Source organism: Mytilus californianus, unplaced genomic scaffold, assembly GCF_021869535.1.
Source record: "Mytilus californianus isolate M0D057914Y unplaced genomic scaffold, xbMytCali1.0.p SCAF_7, whole genome shotgun sequence".
Classification (NCBI taxonomy): Eukaryota; Metazoa; Mollusca; class Bivalvia; order Mytilida; family Mytilidae; genus Mytilus; species Mytilus californianus.
The window spans coordinates 88,860,332-88,887,288 of record NW_026262723.1 but is presented as its reverse complement, the minus strand read 5'-3'; the positions used below and the strand labels follow the sequence as shown (position 1 = coordinate 88,887,288).

General features: G+C 32.6%; 3 long non-coding RNA genes across 5 annotated transcripts in view; all 3 read left to right on the top strand.

Annotated features, from left to right (window-relative positions):
• The window catches only part of LOC127708052 (uncharacterized), a 28,722-nt gene extending 14,537 nt beyond the window's left edge, over positions 1-14,185 (top strand). The window contains exons 1-2 of one of the 2 annotated variants that reach the window (XR_007985135.1): positions 12,779-13,011; positions 13,885-14,185. This is a non-coding gene — a long non-coding RNA (uncharacterized LOC127708052). Of the gene's footprint in view, positions 1-12,778; positions 13,012-13,884 lie in introns of those variants that run through there. The other variant, XR_007985136.1, reaches the window with a different exon arrangement.
• On the top strand, positions 9,711-10,853 carry LOC127708054 (uncharacterized). Its single transcript, XR_007985139.1, has 2 exons — positions 9,711-9,790; positions 10,513-10,853. It is a non-coding gene; the product is annotated as an uncharacterized LOC127708054 (long non-coding RNA).
• An 11,635-nt stretch (positions 14,186-25,820) lies between the features above and the next one.
• On the top strand, positions 25,821-26,464 carry LOC127708053 (uncharacterized). Of its 2 annotated transcripts, none has more exons than XR_007985137.1 (2): positions 25,821-25,857; positions 26,185-26,464. It is a non-coding gene; the product is annotated as an uncharacterized LOC127708053 (long non-coding RNA). The 2 variants fall into 2 exon arrangements; XR_007985138.1 differs by having other exon boundaries at positions 25,821-25,868.
• Positions 26,465-26,957: the final 493 nt, after the last annotated feature.

The following is a 26,957-nucleotide window of genomic DNA, read 5'->3' as shown; positions in this document are numbered from 1 at the left end:
GTTTCTTTTTGTGACAGATAGCACAGTACATTTAGCTGGATGGAAAGCCAATAACCAATCCCGCTCCCAACTAGCTGCCGCGTCTAGATCTACTTGGAGTTTATCACAGTCACTCTGGGATCTGATCGGTCTGTATATTTTGCTATCATCTGCGAATAACCTGAGCTTACTGTGGGTCAAGTAGTCTGGTAGGTCATTAATGTAAACCTGAAACAAGACAGGGCCCAATACAGTACCTTGCGGAACACCAGAAGTGACAGGGACAGTGGATGATGACTTTCCATCTATGACAACAGTTTGTGTACAGTTCGAAAGAAAAGCCTTTATCCAGTTAAGTGTTTGTCCAGAGATGCCATAATATTGTAATTTATAGAGAAGTCTTCGATGTGGAACTTTATCAAATGCCTTAGCAAAATCCATAATAATTAAATCTGTTTGAATGTTTTTATTGTATGTTTCTTGTATGAAGGAAAGTAGCTGAGTTTCATACGAGCGTGAATTTCGGAAGCCATGTTGGAGATCATAGAGGATGTTGTTATTTTTAAGGTGGTTCTTTAAATGCTTTGTAACTATGTGTTCCATTAACTAGCAACAGATGCAAGTCAATGAAATAGGTCTGTAATTTACTGCTTTATGTTTCTCTCCCTTTTTAAAAGCTGGAGCGACGTTAGCATGTTTCCAGTCTATTTGAGTTTGCCCACTGTCAAATGACTTTTTGAATAGAAGCTGTAATATTGGTGCTATTTGTTCGTGTAGTTCTTTAAGAACTCGACCTTTAATGTTGTCTGGGCCGGTGGCTTTGTGAGGGTTTATGTTCTTTAGAAGTTTAGTAATACCAGGTGTAGATATGGTTAGATGTGAAATATTTTGATGTTCGCTAGGTCCTTTATCAGGTATGGTGCTATTGGGTTCTGATGTGAAAACCGACTGAAATTGATCGTTCAAGATGTTGGCTTTTTTCAGTGGTGTCAGTTATGAGGTTGACATCTTTTTTGAGAGCCGAGATACACGATTTGTCTGTTCTTATGGATTTTATAAACTGGAAAAGTTTTTTTTTGGCCTTGCCTGGTTGTTTGAAGGTTGGTCTGGTTCGTTTATAGATAGGTCACAAATTATTGTTTCAATGTAATTCCAGAAAGCTTCTCTATGTTTTGTATTTGTCAGAGAAGTTGCTGTCTTTGGGTTTCTTATTTAGTCTGTTTTTCTTGTTTATGAGTTTTCTAAGTGAATTAGTTATCCAGGGTAGTCTATGTTAGCATTTATGATGGAATATTTGCTTGGATTGTGTTTATAAGTCTTGTTTTGAAAAGAATTTTACTTTTTTCGTAAAAAACGATGTTGTTAGATAATAGTTTTATTCACGCTGATTCCAAAAATATATGGTTTATATATCCTTTTGCTAAAAACAAGGTAGATAAGTAGTTACTTCCGGTTTACAAAATTCACTTCCGGTTTTATTTTAACCTGATTTCACACTGATTCCAAACTTTGACATGAAAATAATGCAAAATGACTTCTTCCGGATAACAAAAGGTCACTTCCGGTTGACCTTCAAGGTTATATGTTTGCAACCCCATGTAAAAGACCATATGACTTTATCATGTACCAAGAATAGTTTCAGGAAAGGTCAAAATCTAGAACGTCAAATTAAAATTTGACCTTGACCTTAATTTCTAGGTCATAAAGCAAAGACTTCAAATCAAAAGACCCTGGGTCTCTACTATACATGGTTAATAAGTTATATCACCATACAGCTAGTTTCTAATAAAATAGGGGAGAAAACTCCAATTAAATGTCAATGTACCCTTCCAACAAACATTTATGTGTTACGACATGTCGCAACTAAATATTTAGTAAAAATATTTTGTCGATACCTTATACAGTTTCTGATAATAAGTGATAACAGGCCAAAATCAAACTTTAAGACACGACCTTGACCTTTGACCTTGACCTCAAATCAAAAGACCCTAGGTCTCTATCACCTATGGTTTACATTTCACTTATTTTGAATTCAGAAGGGGAAATAACTCTCATATTGAGTCTCCAGAACGCTTCGTTAAAAATTAAACGTGACATTCTGAGGATATACCGAGCAATTTGGAAATAAAATTTGTTGCTTTCTTTTACGGTTGCGAAGGAGTAGTCATAACAGAAAAACAGTGTTCGGGGAGATAACTCTTACAAAGTAAACTGTTCGGTTTAGCAGGGTCAGTTAAAAAAAAAAGTAAAATAACAAAAATACCGAACTCCAAGGAAAATTCAAAACGGAAAATCCTTTATAACATGGCAAAATCAAAAGCTCAAACACATCAAACGAATGGAAAACAACTGTCATATTCCTGACTTGGTACAGGCATTTCCCTATGAAAAAAATGGTGGATTAAACCTGGTTTCAAAAGCGTATAAACTGTTCGATATCATCTACAAAAAATCTAAGCCTCATCTTTTGAAACAACAAATACCATGCAAGAAAAAAAAAATTTTCAGAACAAAATCAAAAGGTCTTTCCACTTTTTCGTGGAAAGACCTAATTATTATAAAAACACCCATATTTTCAATCTGGTTAAATGCGATGTTGACGGAGAGTATCACCACTATGGAAGCGAAACCTAATTATTGGTTTTTATCATGTTAATGAGATTGCCAGTTTTTAATAAAATAATGAAAGATTAATGTACAACTGTTCAAAAACATTCAAACATAACAATAACACATCCCATTATTTACATGTATATGATTTCTTTCAGAACAAAAAACTGTCCTAGTAAAATAAAGGAGATGGACATTTTTACCTAGGAATATTCAGGACATGGACAAGAATAACTAGGAAAATTTATCTGTCGACATTATTTACTGACATGGACCTAAAAACACTAGTACATTTTGTAACCATGGACTTTTTATAGTAGCAATTTGTGTCCGCCCGGACACATTTTCCCACTTATCTCTTATAAAAACAGCGGTATAAGCTGTATTATCTATAATAAAAATTAATATTGAAAACTGAAGTATAAAGTCTCATAAAGAAGTTATTCACAGTAATATGTGTAATAAATTTGTAAAAATTGACCCCATTTGGTCTATTCTGAAATCAGAATTGTGCCGGAATGACAAATCAGAGTCGAAAATGGAAAGTGTTGGTATTCTTGCAAACTGGTTTAACTTTTTGGTCCTCATTGATTCTCCCTTGATGGCCTAAGATGTAGTAGAATCAAAGATTCTGTCTTCCTCCATACTACCCAAGACAGCATCTATATTTCTATCTCTGGCTTACGTTCTTCAAATTATGCGCAGGCCTTTCACAGCATATAATGTACAAATTGGTCTGGCGTTTTCTCTGTCTGGACATCCTTTTAATGTCTTCTAATCATTTCCATATTGCCATATTAAGTCATCCAGCTTAGTAGAACTTTCGTTTGACTGATTTCTTTTCTGGCAGTTCACATAGATACTCATACCTCATCATGTTAACGCTTTTTGGTAGTCATATTTCAAATAAATTCCAGTGTCCTACAAAGCAGTGTACCGGAAGTACAAATACGAGCAAGGTAGATAAACAACTAAGTATCAACATGAACTTATCTATAAACGGGCAACAACTACAGAAAATAACCTGAATAAGATTTAAAAAGATAAAGAATGCAAAGTGCATACAATTTCTTGGGACTTGGATCTTTTTGTGGTAGCGGTGAGCTTCTACGAAACCATTTACCCAACCCTTGTCACATATTTTTAAATCTTGGAAATCTTGGTAAATATAATTTTTATTAATGATGTATCGTATCAATTGATATAAAGACTTGATAAGCTGTGGATATCTATTTAAAGATAAACAAATAAAAAATTAAATAAAAGAACAATGTGTCTGAGGACACGAATGCCCCCTCAAGCTTTGCAACTTTCCGAGTTAAAAAGGAGCATTACTCTAGAACAGTAAAAGACTCACTGCCCAAATTCGAACACTGTCTGCGTGTTGTTGTTCTTAGCATTGCGTATGAGTAAAATTTGCATGAGGCAAACTTAAATAAGAGCGCAAAAACGAAAATGAGACGGACGTAAAGGCGGCAGGACGGACGGACGGGCGGACAGATGGAAAGACGTACGGACGGACGGAAGGACGGAAAGTCAAGGGTAACACTTAATGCCACATTTGCCTATTTTCGCACCTTATTCGTTTATTTTGAAACATGAAAAAGAGATCTTTTCAAGCAGCTTAAGTGTTCCATCTACACACACACAAACCCCGAGACATACAATATTTATAAAATAACAACAATAAAAATTCATTGTTTTCAATGTGTTTACACCTGGAAAAAAATATAGCACCACCCTGATTTTTGTCACAAATTTAAATACTATAACATATGGTATTGCTAATGGCTAAAAGTAAATAAATTATGAAATTCTATTGATGACAAGACCACAAGCATTAATAAAATAAAATGGTTGAAAGAATAACGAACTTAGTCAGTACAATTTTTGTCAGACAAGAGAATGTCATGTGTAAGCAAAATGGATAAATTTAAAAGTTTAACTATGGGTGCTTACAAGTAGAAAAGTCCACTAACACAATTCTGTTTTTAAGGGAAAGGAGAATATGTGTCAGTTAACAATAAAACGGTGGTTTCACTCGCTATAGGACGTTGTCGTGTTGCTCTTGCCTTAGTTTTTAGTGGGTTTTTTTATGTGCTTTTTAATTTTTGAATGTCTTTGATGTTTATACCGGTAACAGTCCTGTCTGTCCTTTGTCATGAACAACTTGTTTCAATTTCAATATTCCACATTCGGTCAGGTTTCAGGGTTAGAAAATTTACATGATCGATAGTTTGTGAATTTGGTGATGTCTTAGGGTTAGATAAGAGTCAATTACCAATCCGTTATTGCGCATATTTTAAAGGAGCAACAACACGACAGGTGTTACATGTGGAACAGGATCTGCTTACCCTTCCGATCACCCCCGGTTTTTTTTTTTATTCTTGGTGCTCAGTCTTTTGATTTCTATGTTGTGTTTTGTGTTCAGTTGTTTGTCTTTTTGTCTTTTTTTTTTGCAATGGCGTTTTCAGTTTATTTTCGACTTATGAGTTTGAATGTCCCTTTGGTATCTTTCGACTCTCTTTTACGTAAGATTATTCGTTCACTAGTAATGACCTTGACAGTAAACCGTTTAAATCAACATTTTTTGTTTTCGTTTCAGTTCACGTATCATTCAATCCTGTTAAATTAATATAAACGTTTCAAAATGGGTTTCTTAAATGAGATGAACATAATTTAAAACAATAAAATAATTATCAAAAGGAAAATGACTAGCTGTTTTAGAATTTTCGTATGCTTCCTTTTTTTTTAATTTCAATTATTCATACATGGTTCGGTTCCTTTTACTTTTTATTGTCGAAACACTCCCTCTTTCTATCGCTAATTAACGTAGAACTTTGAAACACAAATAAATATTTACAACAAATAAAAGTATATACCAAACACGACAGAGGTTTTAGGTCTGTGATTTATGTGGTTAAGGTACGAACATGGAGTGCACATTATTTTGTGTTATTTAGTAATTTTCCAAATCTGCGAAAGGAATAAGATGAATGTTTCGAGTATAATGTATGAGGAGTTTCCCTTTTTTCAGAATTTCTGCATGACACCTATCATCAGACGAGCTTGAAAGGAATATGAACTTCATAACATCAAAGTTACTGATGTTGGTGCAAAGTTCTAATGAAAAACAAATTGAAAGATCTGTAATAAATAGCAACTTTTTATGCCTGCGTAAGAATATGTTTCTATATTATGCCTTTTTTACTTCTTATGTAGGAATATATCTAAACAATGTCAGACAAACGTTCCGAAACATAACAAATAGAACTATCATTTGTGTACGGAGAAATCCAATATAGTATATGTAAGTTATGGTAATATTAACTAACATTATCATGTTGTTAACTAGATATTAATATATGCGTTTTCAGAAAATTATATACACCTTGATAAAATCAACCCCTTACCGATTAGATGTCAAAGTTGATGCAAAGAATTGTGTAAGGTCCAACCGAATGTTGTTATCTATATATACATTCCAGATAGTACGACCCGACCATAAAAGCATATTACAGATTGATCCGCATTACACTGCGCTAGTTGCCTCAAAAGCTTTCTTAACAAAGCATACAGAAATCTATCAATACTTTTTTCAACCGTAAAACAGAAATCGGGTATGTACAACTATCAAGTATGTCTTTTTTTTATTCATTTACACAATAAACTCGTTTTAAAAGATATATCTATGAAAACAGTCTCAGAATTTAATATAGTGTAGAATAATTTGGATTACAGACTACCATTTGTATAATCGACGTAAAATATTCTAAGAGCAGAGCCCTAAAGTGTCAATCCCCTTTTTTTTAATTTCCTTCGGAGTTCGGTATTTTTGTTTTACTTTTTCCGAATCATTTGACTGATAAACGTTATCATGTCAGTCTAAAGGTGACTAATTAGTGAAATATTTAATAAAATTAAAAAAATTGGACTGACAAATTTTGAGACCATGTCAGTCCAAATGTCCTGTTTTAAGACATCTGGAACAGTCAAAGTACGAAACTGCTACACAAAAAAGAATATAATAAACAATACAATTTTCAGAAAATGGAATTACCTAACCATGTCTAATGAAATATAAACGTCGATACACGTAGCATGTGCATTATCATAATGTATTATGACATTATTTAAAGTAAAGTATAATTACATGTTAACAAAATACCAGTAATATTCAATACAGAGGAAAACAATAGAGGTCAAGATGATTATAAAATCAATATGTTATTTGCCTTTTTTTCAATATAATTGTGGCAACTTGTCGTACAATAAATCAAAGTTTAAGCGACGAAAATTTATTAAAGCGAATGACTGGATTTCCATACTAAATGTTGAATTGCAATGATTTGTGTTGATGGTCGGAAGCTGCACTGAATGCTTTATTTTAGAAGCACAATATTGAATTTTCTATTTTCTGCTTATTTGAAAATTCGGGATAACAGTGCCTACTAAGCTCTTATATGAAATCTGTCTTCTTTTTTAAATCAGAAAAATGTCTGGAAAAGGTGAGGACCAAGCTGGGAAAGGTAAAGTCCAAGCTGGAAAAGGTGAAGGCCAAGCTGATAAAGGTGAAGGCCAAAACGGAAAAGGTGAAGGCCAAGCAAGGAACGACAATAAGTCTGAACAGTGTAATCCAACCAGCACTAAATATGAAGGACATCAGTCTGGTTATACTGGAACCGGAACTAAGCCCGACCTGGAAAACCACTCCAACCAACGGAATCCAAACAATCAGGAATATAAGGGGTCGGAAAAAAAATGAATACTTAAAGCACGTATCAGTTGATTATATATAAACAATTAAAATATTTCAAATAAGACGTATCTGCCTGATTATGTGTGAAATACATCACTGCCATGCGAAGTTAGTGTAGCCTAACAATATGTGAGCCTTAAGAGATTGTTTGAGTAAATACCCGTCCCAGTTTAAATGTGGGTTTTTACTGCCCAAGTGCTAATTTAGTCTACACTACCGTCTGTTTCAATATATCCTGCTTGATCATGTGCTAGATTTCGTCTTAATAAGTTGTTTTTCAATGTTTAGAGAACTGTCATATAAGAAGAAGGCATGGTAAATCAAACTTGGTTTAACTCATCCCTTTCCCGTAAAATGGAATCATTAAAATTGAGAATACAAATTCATTATTCCATATATGTTAACAAATGCTATGATATCTAGAGTTTTTACCGTGTCTACTTATCATTTAGCAAACTGTATAATCGAATACAAATGTCTGATGTATGCATAGCCGTTTAAGGATTTCCAAATACCAAAAGACGCATTTTGTCTATTTTTTTCCGTTTTTTTATTGATTACTTTAAAGAGCATAATAGACAAACGTAATTGTCCAGACAAGGAACATGTCAATGCTGGTATTTTTCCAAGAAAGATAATACAGTCAGTAGAAAGTATCAAGACCAGGAACATGTCAATGCTAGTAATCAAACAAAAAAGAACAAAGTTACCCGTAGTCAGTTAATTGAGGGATTCGCATGAACTCCAAAGGGAGCAAGACTGGGTTCGTTTTAATGCTAATAAACCAAGACCGATCGTAACAGATAAGTAGGGTCTTTGACAAAGTAAACATGTATTCAGGAAATTAAGACAAAACACCACTGTAACAACAGACCAATTTGAAGTATTGCAAACATTAATAAGCATGTGGCTATATCTTTTAAGGTATAGTGCACATAATAATAAAGCGCTCTGTTATACCTAACATGAGACATTGGTTTAATAGCAAACTATAACAACCTAATCAAAATAGTTAAAAGATACTTGATCTATTAGATTGGCACAAAGCACAGAACAAACAGCAAATTAGATAAAGACAAAAGACAGTCACGATATATGAGTACTTGCAGTCACCGAAAGCTAGTTCAAAAGAAAATACAACTGATAATAAAATAAGGTTCTCCCAGACTAAGGTAATGATCAGTCGAAGATTCTAAAATTGGAAGAATACAAAAGTTATGTGTACTCCGACAAATACATACGGTTCAGTTTACACTTTAAACATTAATTTCCTCAAAATATTTAGTTGTTTTGTATCTTTTACTATCATAAAATTAATATTGGCAGTTCACTTACAGTAAGAACTTACATAAGGTTGAACTATAACAGAAAATCGAAAAAAATAATGCATTTACCTGTTTTATTTTCTGAAATATTGCTGAATTATTTCTTTAAAAAATAGATGCACATTTGTAAAGGAAGCACATAAAATCGACTAAAAGCCTTCTTAATTTTGTCTTGAAATCTTGAAATCTCCAATTACCAATGCATATAATATTTTTTAAATTTGATATGTTGTTGATACATGACAGCCTATTTACTGTACTTTTACCTTAAGTCGCCTGGTCAAAAATTGTATAATGTGCTAAGGATGAATAAGGGGTGGTTATGCATGAAGCTCGTTAAACCTGCAGCATTTTATTTCCTACAACATATCAATCTATCTTGGCAAACAGCTGCGTTGATCAGTTTGACTGTCGCCTGATGTAGTTTGAACATTAATCCATTTTGTTTTATCTTAAACTTCAATTTGAATCCATGCACGTAACTCGATTCATAATGTCAGAAACATTTATTTATAAGTTACTATAATGGGATATGAACTTTACTTCACAGATATTGATGTTAGAGCAAAGTTCTAATGAAAAACAAATTGAAAGACTTGTAATAAATAGCAACTCATTTTGACTGCTAAAGGAACTGAGTCGAGACTATACCATACTGACTTCTTATGTAAGAATTTATGTATGAACTGTAAGAAGCTCGCTTGCCATCTCAGCATACGACAACCCTTCGTCCGCCTTTTATTGATGAAAATGTATTATGTTTAGATATTTAAAATTTTAAGACTAACTTTCCAAAAGTTTACAAATAGAACTTTGTCATTTCTGTAAGGAGGAATTAAATATTGTAAAGGGAAGTTGTGGTAATATTAATCAAAAGTTGTCTATGAAATACATTGCTAAAATCAACTAACCAATTAGATGTCAAAGTTGATTCAACAAAATGTTAACGGTCCAATCGAATGCCGTTATACATTTATAGCTGCGAGATATTAAGACCCGACTATAAAAATCATACTACAGATTGATTTGCATCGCACTGCGCAAGTTGGTACACTTTCTTACTTACAAAGTATACAGAAATCTCTCATCACTTTTTGAACCGGAAAACAGAAATCGGGTATGTACATCTATTTACTACCCTTTATTATTTATCTACACAATAATAAGCTCGTCTTAAAAGATTTATCTATAAAAAAAAGTCTCAGATTTTAACTTTATTTAGAATAACTTGGATAACAGACTAACATTTAGGTATCTTCGCATAATTAGATCAAAAAGCTATGCCTTGTACAAGAGACGTAAAATATTCTAAGAGCAGAGTTCTGATAGAATCATTTGACGGATAAACTTTTTGAAATGTCTGGCATATGGTGTTATCATGTCCGTCTGAAGGTATGACAAAAATTAGTGAATTTTTAAACAACAAAAAAATAGTGAATAGGACTGATTAATTGTGAGATTTTATCAGTCCAAATGTACTGTTTCAATAAATCTGGAACAGTCAAAGTACGAAAGTACAACAACAACAAAGCAGTAGACGTCAAGATGATTAGAAAATCAATATGTTATTTGCATATTTTCAATATAGCTGTGTTAACTTGTCGTACAGTAAAAGTACATGTTTAAGAGATGCCAATTTATTAAAGCGAATGACTGGATGTCTATGCTGTTTGTTGAATTGCACTGAATTGTATTGATAATCGGAATCTGCACTGGATGCTTTAATTTAACGTTAATTTCAGTAGCAAAACATTGATTATATATTTCGTGTTTATTTGAAAATTCGGGGATACAGTGCCTACTAAGCTCGAATATGAAATTTGAATCATTTTTTGACAGACGACAAATGTCTGGAAAAGGTGAAGGCCAAGCTGGAAAAGGGGAAGGCTAATCTGGAAAAGGTGAATGCCAAGCTAGAAATGGTGAAGGCCAATCAAGTAACGACAACAATTCTGACTAGTGTAATCCAACCAGCATTGAATATGAAGGACATCAGTCTGCTTATACTGGAACAGGAACTAAGCCAGACCTGGAAAACCACTTCAACCAAATGAATCCAAACAATCAGGAATATGAGGGAAAGAAATAACAATGAACATTTAGACGCATCTGTTTATATGAACTTGTGCGGGACATTTACTGTTTCAGCAACTTGATAAATTAAATTATTTTCAATTCAACTTATCTACCTGTTTCTTTGTGTAAAACATCAATGCCATGAAAACTTAGTGTAGCTTGGCAATATGGGTGCCTAAAAAAGGTTGTTTCAGTAAATATCCCTTCCTGTTTTGATGAGAGTTCTTACTACCCAAGTGCTACTTCAGTCTACACTACCGTCTGTTTTGAACGTATCCTGTTTGATGGTGTGCTAGATTTCGTCTTTTGAAGTTGTTTTGACAACTGTCATATTAGTAGAAGGTTTGCCATGTCAAAACCCGTTATTTTATTTCCCGTAAAATGGAATGGTTAGATTGAAAATACAAAGTAATTTTTCCATTTGTGTCAACAGTTGTCGCCTGTTGTAGTTTCAACATTTATCCATTTTTTTTCTTAAACTACATTTTGAGTTCATGCATGTAACTAGATGTATAATGTAAGAAACAGTATGCAATAGAATAGGGAATGGCAACGGGGAATGTGTCATAGAGACAACAACCCGACCAAAGGGTACAAAACAGCCGAAGGCCACCAATGGGTCTTCAAAGCTGCCAGAGAAATCCCGCACCCGAAGGCGTGCTTCAGCTGGCCTCTAAACAATTATGTATACTACAGTTCAGCGAAATACAAGTATTCATTAACACAGATATGTTTCGACGTCATGTACTAACAGATATAAGAGATACGTAAATATAAAAATAAGAAGATGTGTTATGATTGCGAAAGAGACAAATCGCCACAAGAGACCAAATGCCATAGAAATTAACAACTATATGTCACCGTACGGTCTTCAATAATGAGCAAAACCCATACCGCATAGTCAGCTATAAAAGGCCCCGAAAAGACAAATGTAAAACAATTTAAACGAGAAAACTAACGGCGTGATTTATGTACAAAATAATGAACGAAAAACAAATATGATATGTAAAGCATGATCGATATTGAAGATTTTTATGAAATTATATGTCCAATTAGAGCATCTAAATCAGTATCTGATTATCGTAAAATAATACATATTTGAAATTTAGATATATCGCACAGAGGCAGTAGAAGTATAAATTTATAGAATATCGTCAAAAAGTTGATGAATTTTCTTTAAAATGATATGTAATTGCATTTAAATTTTCCGATTTAGTAATATTAAATATATAGGATGTCTGAAAATTTCAGGCTGTGTAAAGACATGTTTCTAGACTCTGCCATGTTGACTACATCAGTAGGAATTTTATGCAGCCTGTTTGTCACCGTAGACCTATGAAAACCCTTCGTTTATCTCTTCTTCTTTCTACATTTATGAAACTATGTTATTTTTAGACATTGAAAATGTTTAGACAAAAGTTCCGAAAAGTTACAAATAAAACTGTTTTATTGTTTTGAAATAGTGGTCACTTTGTTTACTTGTTATTTATTTTATTTATTTGGGGAAATTGGTTAATGTTAGTATTATTTATAGTTCCGTAACTCTTTCTTCCGAGACCGGCCATGTAATTATTCTTGTCGGGACTTCCTGCCTCTTGCACGTGCCTGACATCCGGCCCGGCCGGGCTCGTTGTCCCTAGGAACTATAAGTATGACGTCACTCACCGGGTCTTTGGGCAGTCTACGAGAGGATTTGAAATGAGCAGACGCTCATACTTTGGCTCGTACATTTTAGGCAACATGTAGACTAGCTACCACCGTACTTTTGTATCTTTTTATATGTCATTATTGTATGACTTGTATATTTCAACCATGTATTTATTCAAATAAACATTCTGTTTATATCGTAGTTTGTCCAATATCCCAGAACTTGGGTTAGACAACGGGAAGATAGCGAAGCCAGAAGGAAACTTCACTCCCGTTACAGTTTTACCGGAGGAATCCAATATAGTACAGGTAAGTTACAGTTTTATAAACCATCATAGACATGTATTTTTTTTTATTTTGATATATGCTTTTTTTCTGAAAAATGAAACAGTTGGTAAAATCAACCTCTATCAAAGTAGATGTCAAATTTGATGCAAAGAAATATTAACGGTCCAATCGAATGCCGTTATTTATATATATTTTCCAGAAAGTACGACCCGACTATAAAAGCATATGACTGATTGATCTACGTCGCACTGCGCCAGTTGGCACACTAACTTTTTTACAAAGCAACAGAAATCTCTCATCACTTTTTTGACCGGAAACATAAATCGGGTATGTACAACTATTAAGCATATTTGTATTATTCAATTACACAAGAAGCTCATCTTAAAAGATATATCTATGAAAAAGGCTCAGAATCTAACATTGTGTAGAATAACTTGGATTACAGACTAACATTTGGTTTTCGTTACATAACTAAATCAAATAGATTTGTTCTCCTACTAGAGACGTACAGTATTCTAAGAGCAGAGTTTTTATAAAGTTTCATTCCGAATCATCTGACTGATAAACTTTTGAAATGTCTGACATATGTTATTATTATATATGTAATGAATTATTTTATACAATTAAAGAATTGGACCGACAAATTCTCAGACTTTGTCAGTCCAAATGTCATGTTTTATAAATTTGAAACAGTCAAAGTACGAAACTTCAAAAAAAAATCATAACAAACAACACAATATTCCGAAAATGGAATTACCTAACCATCTCTTATGAAATATTAGCGATCGATAAACGTAAAACGCGCTTTAAATTAATGTATTATGGCATTATTTAAAGTAACTTATAAATAAATGTTTACAAAATACAAGACAAAATCATTACACAAAAAACAAATAGAGGTTAAAATGATTAGAAAATTAATATGTTATATGCATATTTTCAATATAATTGTGTTAATCAGTCGTACAATAATTCATAATTTAAGCGGTGAAAATTTATTAAAGCAAATGACTGGAATTCCATATTGCCTGTTGAATTGCAATGATTAATGTTGATGAGTTGAAGCTGCACTTGATGCTTTAACTTAACGTTCACGTTTTAGTAGTAAAACATTATTTTTTTCTATTTTCTGTTTATTTAAAAATTCGGGGTAACTGTGCATACTACAGTCTTGTATGAAATCTGACTCGTTTTTTACAGAAGAAAAATGTCTGGAAAAGGTCAAGGCCAAGCTAGTAACGACAACAAGTCTGACCAGTATAATCCAACCAGCACTAAATATGAAGGACATCAGTCTGGTTATACTGGAACCGGAACTAAGCCCGACCAGGACAACCACTCCAACCAACTGAATCCAAACAATCAGGTATTTAAGGGATCGAAATAACAATGAATATTTAAAGCACGTATTATTATATATATATATATATGTGTGTGTGTGCGTGTGTGCGAGACATTTACTGTATGAACAAAATGAACAATTAAATTATTTAAAATTAAACTTTTCTGTCTGATTCTGTGTGAAAACATCACCGCCATGCTAAGTTAGTTTAGCCTAACAATTTGTGTGCCTAAAGTGGATCATCGGTTTATATTTCCTCGTATAGAATTTTCTTATACTTTGCCAAAATGTAGATTTTACCATACTTTTTTCAAAATATAATAAAAAGTATGGGTCACCGTGCTATTTTTCAAGCTGCAAGTCGTGCAAAATTGTCTAATTTTGGCAAGATTATTCATGAGAAAACACTTTTTTGTAAATACAAAAAAATCTATGAGATAGAATTTCGATATAAAATATTAGAAGATAGGTTTTATAATATGCTTAAAGAAAATAAAAAGACAACATAGCGTCACCGATTTTGTTTAATTGCTACAAGTAAAAAATGAAAATTTTTCTTTATTCAAATTAACAGTCTTACATATTATTTGTCAATCTTTCTCAGAATTTGCAGATTTAAGCAAAGAATTAGACCGATTGTGTACTGCTATTTTACAATCCAAGATGGCGGTACACAGTTAATTTATCTTAAGAGGTCGTTTCAGTAAATACTCAGCCCTGTTTTAATGTGAGTTCGTACTGCCCATGTGTTACTTTAGTCTACACTACCGTCTGTTTTGTACATATCCTGTTTGATTTTGTGTTATGTATCATATTAGTAATCATGCAACAATCAAACTGAGTTTAACCATCCATTTCCCGTAAATAGAATGGTTAAAATTGAGAAGACAAAGTCATTTTTCCAATTTTGTCAAAAGTTGCTATGATATCTATAGTTTTCACTGTGTCTGTTAACCATATAGAAAAATGTACAATTGAATATAATCGACACAGAAAACCTGGCTTATATATAAGTTTGACGTATGCATAGCAGAAGAAGGATTTCCATACCGCAGCATTTCGCCTCGTTTATTCGTTTATTTTTTTAATTTGTTTTTAAAAATATATAGATAGACAGCAGTAATTGTCCAGACAAGGAACATGTCAATACTCGTATTTTTTTTTAAGAAACAGACAGTAGTAAGTGTCAAGACCAAGAACGTGTCAATGGAGGGAATAAACAAAGACAGATCATAACAGACAGTACTAAGGGACAGACCCAGAACATGTCAATAATAAAAGGCAATAGTAGTTTTTCAATGTTTAGATCTCATATATCGATTAAGGCAAATCGAGTTAAAGCAAATATTGCGGAATTCGCATGCGCTCTAAAAGAGCGAGAGTGGGTACGTCACTAAGGTAATAAACACAGACAAGTGGGATCTACGACAGTAAACTTATATCCATGAAATTAAGACATAACACCATTGTAACAGACCAATTTTAAAGTATTATAACCATAAATTTGACTCATTAAGACTGCGGCAAATTTTTAAGGTAAAAGAGTGAACATCAAAATAAAACGATCTGTCATATCGCAAACATACCGTAGGAAGAGTCATGCAATTACTAAAAAATGCAAAAGTGACCATTAGAAAACGAATATCATACTTTTTGTCATTGATGGGAAACACTGAGGAATCGAAGTAATTATATCTCCCAGTTAATACGATATCCAGAGGTTTTGTTTTCTATTAGAATTTTCTTGATAAAGTGCTTCTGCTTATAACGAAACTTCTGAAGCAAAGATTCTAAATCATAACGGTGAAGTTTTTTTTTCTCGTAAGTCTTTAGCGGTTGTCATCATGACTTTGTTGACCTTCATGAAATATAAGATATACACTTACGGATATATTTTACTTGTAGTCTCAAATTCATAACTTGTCATCCAAATTGAATTTTCATCGGGATTTTAATTTACATATGACAAAACACGACGTTATTTGCACCTTCTTCCGCTCCCTTCCCCCTCCCCTCCCCTGTCCATTTGACTTCAAAACTTTATGTGTACATTGTAAATGATGACTTATGCAACTGTTCAAAGCCCTGAGTGTCCATAACTGTTTATGTCTGTAGTTGCTGCGTAATAAATCTGTTTCACAGTTGTTTTTGTTCTCATTATGTATACTGTTTATCGTTTTTTATGTCTTGAACAACTTATATCATTGTTCGTTTTCAATGTACACATACATTTAAAGCTGGATGACGTATCAGTTTAAAACCGGGAAAACACAGTTTTACTTTCACTTTCACCCTAGGCCGTGAATAGCTTTTAAGAAATGGACTGCAATTTAAAGATTTGGTTTCTATTCCACTTTTATCAAACGTTAAAACAAATTTTTATCTTATATTGATGGAATTAATTAGACTATGAAACGTAATGTGGTTGTGTCATTTTTACACTGAATTTTTATCAGTTAAAAAGAGGACAACATTACTTTCACTGTCGCCCTTGAAAAACCTTAGGAAATTAGTCTGCAGTTTAATGATTTGCTTCTTTTTTTCCACTTTTTTATAAAAGTGTATTAGTCAAAAAGGGAAAACTTTTACTTTTAACCTCACTCTTGAATAACTTTTAGGAAATTATACTGCAGAATAAAGATTTCATTTCCTTTTCACGTTCCTTTAAGTTTAGACCACTATAAAGGGTTTTATAGATTCACGATGGGAGAAATATGTATAAGACTTGTCATTGTACACTTAATATCCATCAGTCAAAAACTGAGAAACTGTATGTAAATAAACTCTGTCTATTAATACTCTCTTACCAATATGAGTATATATATATAAAATGATATGAATATTTTTAACTATTTCAAATTAGAAATGAACATCCCAGGAAAGGACTTCGCTAGATCACTGCATTTGAAAATAGATATAAATATTACCTCAAATGTGTTTGTCCTGAAGTTTGTTGTTTGTCATCTTTATTGGAAAAGGTTATTTAATATTATCACTGTGTCTAAACTACCCCGGCAAAAAATGTTTGGACTCGATGGTATCTAATATCCGGCACGGTGACGGAACATCAATAGACAGAAAAAAGGTAGTTTTCTGTTTATTTATTTGTTATTCTTATGATATCGAAGAATATATATACATATATAACTATTTTCTATTGTGAGATGTAATATTTTCTACAACCGTTCTAGATTAACGGAGAAATAAGTAAAAATGCACGTCAAAATGACGAATTGAGTGAACCTTGCCTCGAATTTGTTTAATTTCTCCTTAAATTGTTCACATGGTACGGAAAGAAAGGTACAGAAAGAAAGATATTGACATGGAGATTGCAAAACTAGTCACTTTGAGCACCTCAATCCTTGTATTTCTGCGTATGGAACAAAAGAAATAGGTCATGTCAAAATGGAAGCACCCGGTTTTGTCAATGTTGTTTACTACACAATGACCCGGTTTTGTCTATGTATAGAACACTGTTTTGTTTATTTTCTGAATAAACAACGTTAACACTGGTACCCTGAAACAAAAAAATAAATTTACAAATGGCTGATCATGTGCGTTTTCAAACCAGATACCTCAATAAAGCGTGTGGCCAAGTTTAATTAAATTGTTAAAGAGGAGAAGATTTTTGTAAGATAATTGGCAAAAACGCAAAGAAATGGTAAAAATCGTAATTAAAGGTCAATAATTCTTACAAGGATATCGACCAAGTCGACTTATTCGTATATATTGTCTTGCTGATCATTTTTGCTATATAACTTTTATATATTTCAAGATAATAGACAGAAATGGAAAAAAGGAGAAATTTGCCATTCAAGGACATTAACTTCTATAAGAATTCGTGTGAGAGTTTTGATGTGTATGGACAGAAGGTAGAGCTCAACATTATGAACATATCTGCCCCTGTTAAATTTTCTCTATCTATAGCTGTTTTCAAATAATAGACAAAACTTGCATCCCCCTATGTTCTATTTTAAGCCATGTCGGCCATCTTTGTTGACAAGCGGGGGTCATCAAAAACTTTTTAAACTAGATACCCCAATGATGATGAAAAACAGTTAAACATAAGTTCGTTAGACCTTTTAAAACCGACATGAGATTGTGGATAAGCTTTGTTAAATGTATTGTAGCCCAGTAATTTCAGAGGAGAAGACTATGTAAAAAATTAACGGAATACGGCGGACGACGGGGGCAAAATGATGAAAAAAGCTCACTTTTCCCTTGGGGTCAGGTGAGCTAAAACCAACCAAGAATTCCAAACAAGATTGAACCGTTCTTGAATTAAAAAAAAGTCTAACATTTCATAATTAAGGCTTACACGAACGAGATAAACAAATCAGACATGGCAAAACAACTTCAATTGCGTTTTTTTTTTACAAAAATAAATACTACGTATTATTTTTACAGGAGTGACTGTACGCACTGACATGTCGCGACTGCTGGAATGATCGTTATCGAAATTATTTTGAAGGTCTGTAAGATAAATAATTTAATAAAAGTATCTTATAAGATTAACATTGTTCATAGAACCATAAAAAAGTCAAGGTCTGATGAAACCTGCCAGACGGACATGAACACATTACAATCATTAAAACCAACCAAAAAAAAAAAACTTAACATTTACCAATTAATCAAGAAAATAAGTTCAAGGTCACATAAATAGTCATGTGCGCCATACGTTAGGTTTAATGATTCCCTAAATAATCAACCAAATTTTTCCCACAAAAGGGCGGGGGGGGGGGGGGGGAGGGCTTCCCTGGAAAACCCTCTAAATCTGCCTCTGTCGTTACATAAAAGATATGTGTGCGAGGTATGTTGCAGTCAAGCCTTCTAACTTCTGACATATGAAGCTTCATACAAAGAGTCCAAGCCGCCACGAATTTGCATCCCTTGGTCTCGCATGCCGACAATTCCAAAATATCAATGTGAATTTTTAGAATAAACATGACAATCCTACTCACATACATCCAATTTCGTGGGTGTCCCTGCTTTCTTATTTCTTATAAAATTTCAATAGATATACGAAGATGTGGTATGAGTGCCAATGGGACAACTCTCCATCCAAGTTACAATTTATATAAAGTTGGTATACGATTTAGTTATATAACATCAGTGGCGAATCCAGGCGGCGTACAGGTCACACGCCCCCTCCCCACCTTTGATGGCCCAAAAAAATTAAATCTTTTTTTTACGATTTTTTTTTAGCATAATTCGTTCTTCCAAAACATTGTTCGCTTCGCTACGCTCTGCGGTATGTAAGCTGTTTGAATTACGCCCACTTTGAAAAACCCTGAATCCGTCCCTATATATTGTCAATAATATATTGACCAACGTCAATGTACGATAATCATAACACAATGGAGAGATAACAGAACCGTTTATTTATACAACTATTAATAAACTCATCATTATTGCATTTTCTCGATGGCCTGAGACTATTATAATACTAATTTGTACTAAGTATTATAGTTACAATTAGGGATAGATAGATTTGATTTTAATGCATGATTATTGTAATCCTTTTCTCACCATAAACATTCATTTTCTATGGCGATTCTGCAAGCATATATACATTTGTTTGATTATCATGCCTTATAATGAACATTTAGCCTTAAGAAGATTTATTTTAAACGATCATAGGAAATATTACACCCCTAGGTAGATTGGATTACTTATAAAGATAACCATCCTGTTGTGCAAGAAAATCACATATCAAATGTGCGTCTTTCAATTTTTAAGACCATAAACTCTAATTTTAAGTGTAAACACTAAAATTTACATAATTCATATAAAAAAAAAAACGTATAGAGAGCTTAAAACTCAATTTGCGGTTTAACCTTCATTTCTATCTATTTCGCAGTTACAGTATTTTTTTTTTTAATGCAAAGCAAAATTGTTCCAATAAAGTAGGAATTCAAGTGTTTACAGATTCAAATAAATAACAGGTTGTCCTCAGTAAGAACTCGTTTTCCAACCAGCCACCAAACTCCTTTTAATTGCTGAAGTTCAATTATGTTATGCGATTATGCATTTTTTTTCTTTGACAAAACCGGGTTCTGCCTTGTGAAATCTAGAACAAAACCGGGTTGTACACATTGACAAAACCGGGTGCTTCCATTTTGACATGACCTATTTCTTTCGTTCCACACGCAGAAATACAAGTATTGAGGTGCTCATAGTGACTAGTTTTGCAATCTCCATGTCAATATCTTTATTTCCGTACCTTTCTTTCCGTACCATGTGAACAATTTAAGGAGAAATTAAACAAATTCGAGGCAAGGTTCGTTCAATTCGTCATTTTGACGTGCATTTTTACTTATTTCTCTGTTAATCTAGAACGGTTGTAGAAAATATTATATCTCACAATAGAAAACAGTTATATATGTATAAATATTCTTCGATATCATAAGAATAACAAATAAATAAACAGAAAAGTACCTTTTCTCTGTCTATTGATGTTCCGTCACCGTGCCGGATATTAGATACCATCGAGTCCAAACAATTTTTGCCGGGGTAGTTTAGACACAGTGATTATATTCTCTTTGAAATAGCAAATAATACTACTTCATGAATGCTCAAAGTATTGTTATCATTTCATTGACTTTGTGTCAATCTTTAATCTTTGATGGAAATGGCATAGGGAGAGGTAACTGCAATAATTTTTACGGAGGTAGTGGATAGGGTAGCACATAAAAGGATTTAAAAAAAGATCCGAAAAAAAGTTTACACTAGCATATCTATTGGTCGATTTCGGAATTTGTCACTGTTAAAAAAAAACACAAAACGTCCAAAGCAAGATGACTAAAACTTCACTGTCTGAACAATTTTTTTTAAATAGATTTCAGATTTAGGAGAGGCATTTGTAAAAGGGAAAATTCAATTGATCTCAAATCCTAATAAAACAGTCATATTCTAATGTTTATGTTAATATTTTCACAAAAAGATATTGTATACACAAAGAGATTTCAAAAATAAATGACCGAAAATACTAGTTTTTTTTATATTTACGCGATGCTTTTTGTTTTGGATTAAATTTGCATATGTATTTTTGTCTTGGTTGTTGTTATCAATGTTTTCGTAGATATTTCAACATGCAACATTTCTTTTTTGTATTACATATTTATATAATGTCGTCTAGCTGCATATCTTTTCTGACATGTGTTTCATCAGATTTCGTTTCTCCTTGAAAAAAAGATCGAATTGACATGTAATTTTCTAGATATTAATCCATGCATTTTTGAAATATAAAATATATTTCTAAAATCAACCTCTTACAAATTAGATGTCAAAATTGATGCAAAGAAATGTTAACGGCCCAATCGAATGCCCTTATCTATATATATATATATATATATATATATATAAAACCAGTCTAAAATGGTACAACATCACCAAAAAATTACAATAAACGAACAAATGTAACTATAAATATTTCGGATAACAGATATCCTTCATCAGTATGAGCACGATGTAAAATGAATCAGATCAATCTATACTGATTATTAAACTATAGCAATCGTGAATTCTATACAATAAAAAAAGTGAAACAGATTCACCCGAACATCATATGTAGAGAAACTAATAAATTTTTAAAATTTCCATAAAACGACTCAAAGACATGCCTAAAATGAAAATAGTAATTAGAGATATGAACTGGCACAACTCTAAAATTCCAAAATGACGTCAGTTAAGGTGTTACAACAACTGCGTGTAAATACATTCCCAAAAAAAAAACAGCACTGATCGATATAAGCTGGTAAAATATGTCAAACAGAGGCTGCGTACTTATCATCCCAAATAAATAGCAGTTTTAAAATGAAAAGAAAAAATAATAGTAAATTTGGGCTAAGGTTAAAAAATTGGATGTGGATGTGTACTTGTACATCCCTACCAAATGCAAAAGAAACCTGGTATTTAAACAAGTAAAATTCAAAAAATTCCAAAAGAATCCTTAAAACTGTAAGAGTCAAGTAAGGAAGCCGGAGTAACTGGAAACAAATGATGTCAGGAAAATGAGTGATGGTAGGGAAAGTGAGTGACTCATTCTATGTTTTTTCATTTATGCCCTCTGGGGAAACTGTCCTTAGCTTTCTTATCCAAAACCTTTCCCGAGCAAGTCTTTCGGCCCTTGACCAACCCTCGTTGTGGTCTTTCGGCCCTTTCGGGAATGTATTTACACGCAGTTGTGGTCAACGAGGGTTGGTCAAGAGCCGACAGACTTGCTCGGGAAAGGTTTTGGATAAGAAAGCTAAGGACAGCCTCTGTTTGACATATTTTACCAGCTTATATTGATCAGTGCTGTTTTTTTTGGGAATGTATTTACACGCAGTTGTTGTAACATCTTAACTGACGTCATTTTGGAATTTTAGAGTTGTGCCAGTTCATATCTCTAATTACTATTTTCATTTTAGGCATGTCTTTGAGTCGTTTTTTGGAAATTTAAAAAATTTATTAGCGTCTCTACATATGATGTTCGGGTGAATCTGTTTCACTTTTTTTATTGTATAGAATTCAAGATTGCTATAGTTTAATAATCAGAATAGATTGATCTGATTCATTTTACATCGTGCTCATACTGATGAAGGATATCTGTTATCCGTATATTTATAGTTACATTTGTTCGTTTATTGTCATTTTTTGGTGATGTTGTACCCTTTTAGACTTGTTATATATATATATATATATATATATATATATATATATATATATGTATATATATATATATATATAGCTGTCAGATAGTACGACCGACTATTCCACATTGATTAGCACTAGGCTTATTTCGTAGTGCATTTCTTTTAGACAATAAATGAAAATAAAAAAAATCCCACCTGCGCTTTCTCAATAATATTTTTACAGTGTGTTGTACTACTTTTAGGACAAATTATATCAAAATTATAGAAAACTTCATCGGCTCTAACTCAAAATATGGACAATTTTATGTTAAGGGGGTCTTGAAATCTTTTGACAGCTTCCAAAGTGCTAATTTTTAACCTGTTTCAGCTGGACCAAATCACTACTTTACTTTAAAGTTCAAGACCCAAATTTTTTTACAGTGTAATTTCATCCCCCAACTTGCTATTTGAGGCATAAAACATGAAGAAATACATTTGGAAAAGGTATAAAAAAAAATGGCAAGTAACACACTGTCCACACTAGGGACTATATTTGTGGACAACGAAAATCAAGGAACGATAACTGTGTTCCCGGACCTAATAGGATAGAAAAACCTGACCAATCTTAATAAAACTTGGTATGACTAAAGCGTAATATATTATAAGACTGCTGACAAAGTTTCATGGCAATAGAATATATATTATAGACAATATGATAATTTATATATTCAACTTTGCTAGTTAAATTTTGACGTTTAAATTGAAAAAAATCAACTATCAACATTTGGGGCTTTAAAAATTAAAATATTGCAAAAAATTACTTTTTAAATGCCTTAATATATAATATATCATGTATTAAAAGCAATAGAATTCTCATTTGATTTATCAGACTTATCACAATTTTTCAAAAGTCAAATTTATATGAGCTTGTGCCAAAAAATGGAGTTTTTCCAATGAAGGGGGGCCTTACATGAAGATGTAATATTTTCCAGCAATTTTAAATTTGTGAAGTTTTTTGGGTATAAATAATCCTTATATATGTATTTAATGTACTTTAAATGGAAAGAAAAATTACAAATAGCATACCATATTAGTATAAAAGGGTCTTAAGCCAAGTAGGACTGAAAATAATTTAGGGTGAATTTAGACCTAGCACACATTTACATTCAAAAATGCATACTGAAGCTATAGGAAATAAAAATTTGTGTCTTTTTTTATTTTTTTATAATTTCTATACTCAGGTTACATGATACAATAAATCTGAGCACAAAATGACTCTTGCATTCAACTTGTTTTGCAGACAGTATGGTCTGATACAAAGATTTTTCACTTTTTAGTGAAAACTTGCATGCAATTTTAGTCTCAATAGGCTTATATTGAACCACTTGCTATTCTACAGAAGAAAAGAAAGATATTATGTGAAATGAAACAGGTACAAAAGATATTGTAAAGTGCTTTTTATACAAATTTAGTGAAATCTTTATTATGGACTTCAACTTTTATGTACCAAGCTCCTCACATTTAACTTGATTCAAACAGGGCGTTAGACGAGGGTCATTTATACAACACATTTTGCACATATTGTCTGAGATAATCTTCTTTTCTGTAGATTCAGAGTTAACAAATAAGTAATACAACTGGATTAAAGCATAGAAACACAAATATTGACACATGAAAATCTGTCACATAGAAAGTCAGAATGCCACCTATGAATCAAAATTGAAAAATCTTTGATATGCTTATTATGACCATATAATGCCAAAATGGGTCATTATTTACAGAATTTCTATCAAATAAAAGATTAAATCCTTTAGTTTCATGCTATTTGACAAATTGGCACCATTAAATCATTCAGGGAAGTTGCCAAAGTACAGATTCTATATTTACTGATTTCACCTCTTAGGTCCGAGTACACAGTTATTTCGTAGTGCTTTTCTTTTAGACAATAAATGAAAATAAAAAAAATTCCCACCTGCGCTTTCTCAATAATATTTTTACAGTGTGTTGTACTATTTTTGGGACAAATTATATCAAAATTATAGAAAACTTCATCGGCTCTAACTCAAAATATGGACAATTTCATGTTAAGGGGTCTTGAAATCTTTTGACAGCTTCCAAAGTGCTAATTTTTAACCTGTTTCAGCTGGACCAAATCACTACTTTACTTTTTAATTCATGACCCAATTTTTTTACAGTGTAATTTCATCCCCCTGCTTGCTATTCGAGTCATAAAACATGAAGAAATACATTTGGAAGAGGTATAAAAAAAATGGCAAGTAACACACTGTCCACACTAGAGACTATATTTGTGGAAAACGAAAATCAAGGGACGGTAACTGTGTTCCCGGACAAGTTGGCACGCTAATTTTCTTCCAAAGCATACAAAATTATCTCACAAGTTCTTTAACAAGAAAAACAACAGAAAACAGAAATCTGTTATGTACAACTATCAAGTAAATTTGTGTATATAAACTATAAATCTATGAAAATGGTCTCAGAATTTAATACGGTGTGAAATTACTTTGAATCAGATTACATACCTTAACATAACTATATCAAAAAAATTTCTTCATTGTATGCCTTGTACAAGAGACCTACTATATTCGTACACTCAGCAGAGATCTTGAAAAGTATCAGTCCAAATCAATTGACGAATAAAACTTTAAATGTCTGACATATGTTCTTACCATGTTAGTCCAAATGTCTGACACAAAATTTGTCATGTCATGTATAAAAGTATAACAAAAAAAAGTATAAACTCCAAGTCAAATTCCAAAAGGAAAGTCCACAAAAACTGACAAAATCAAACTCTATCAATCAACGGAACAAGTGAAAAACAACTGCCATATTGTTGACTTCATACAGGCAGTCTCCGAAGAAAATGTATGTGAGTCAAAATGTTCTGTGGAACAAATTTCTTTTCAATAGCTTGGGAGCAATTCGAGTACGAAACTGACACGACAAAAATAGAATATTACAACGCAATTTTCAGAGAAAGGAATTACTCAACTATGTCGTATGCAATATAAGCGACCGATAAACGTAACATATGGTTTATGATGGTGTGTTATGACATTATTTATTGTAACTTGAAACTAAATTTATTGTAACTTGAAATTAAATGTTTACAAAATATAAATAGAATTCAAAACACCGGAAATCAATAGAGGTTTAAATGACAAGAATCCGTTTGTTACTTCCATAATTTCGGAAAATGTCTGTACCAAGTCAGTTGCTTTCCAGTCGTTCCGTTGTTTAATATAGTTAAACGTTTGGTTTTGTCAGTTTTAAAGGACTTTCCTTTTTTTAATTTAATCTGGAGTTTGGTATTTTTGTAATTACAATTTTTCAATATAATTATCTTGTTAATTTGTCGTACAGCAATTCAAGTGATGAAAGTTTTATTTAAGCGAACGACTAGATTTCCATTGACTGTTGAACTGCATTTATGTTGATGGTTAGAAACTTCACAGGATGCTTGCTAATTTAACAATTTAGGGTAAAAATTAAGGTATAATATGAAATCTGACTTCTTTTTTACAGAAGAAAAGGTCTGAAAAAGGTCAAAGCCAAGTAAATAACGACAGCAAGTCCGACCAATGTAATCCAACCAGCACTAAATATGAAGGACATCAGCCTGGTTATACTGGAACAGGAACTAAACCCGACCTGGATAACCACTCTAACCAACTGAATCCAAACAATGAGAAATGTAAGGGGTCGAAATAACAATGAATATTTACAGCACGTATCAGTTTATATAAACCTGTGCGTGACATTTACAGTATGAGCAATATGATAAATAAAATTATTTCAAATTAAACTTATCTGCATTATTTTGTCTGTATCATTGGCATGCACACTTGGTGTAGTCTGGCACAATGTGTGCCTTAAGAGGTCGTTTCAGTAAATACCCATCCCGGTTTTGATGTAAGTTCGTACTGTCCATGTGTTATTTTTTCTACACTACTGTTTTGTACATATCTTGTTTGATTGTAAGCTAAATTTCGTCTTTTGGAGTTGTATTTCAATGTATAGATAGATGCCACCATCAAGTTTAACTCATCCCATTCCCTTATAATAAAATGGTCAAAATTGAAAATATAACGTCATTTTTCCAATTTTGTCAAAAGTTGCTATGATATCTAAATTTGTCACTGTGTCTATTGATCATATTGCTAAATGTACAATCGAATATAAAGGTCTGATGTATGCATAGCAGATGAAGAATTTGCGTACAGACGCTATTTGTCTCATTTCGCCGGTTTTTTTATGCCCCACCTACGATAGTAGTACAGGCATTATGTTTTCTGGTC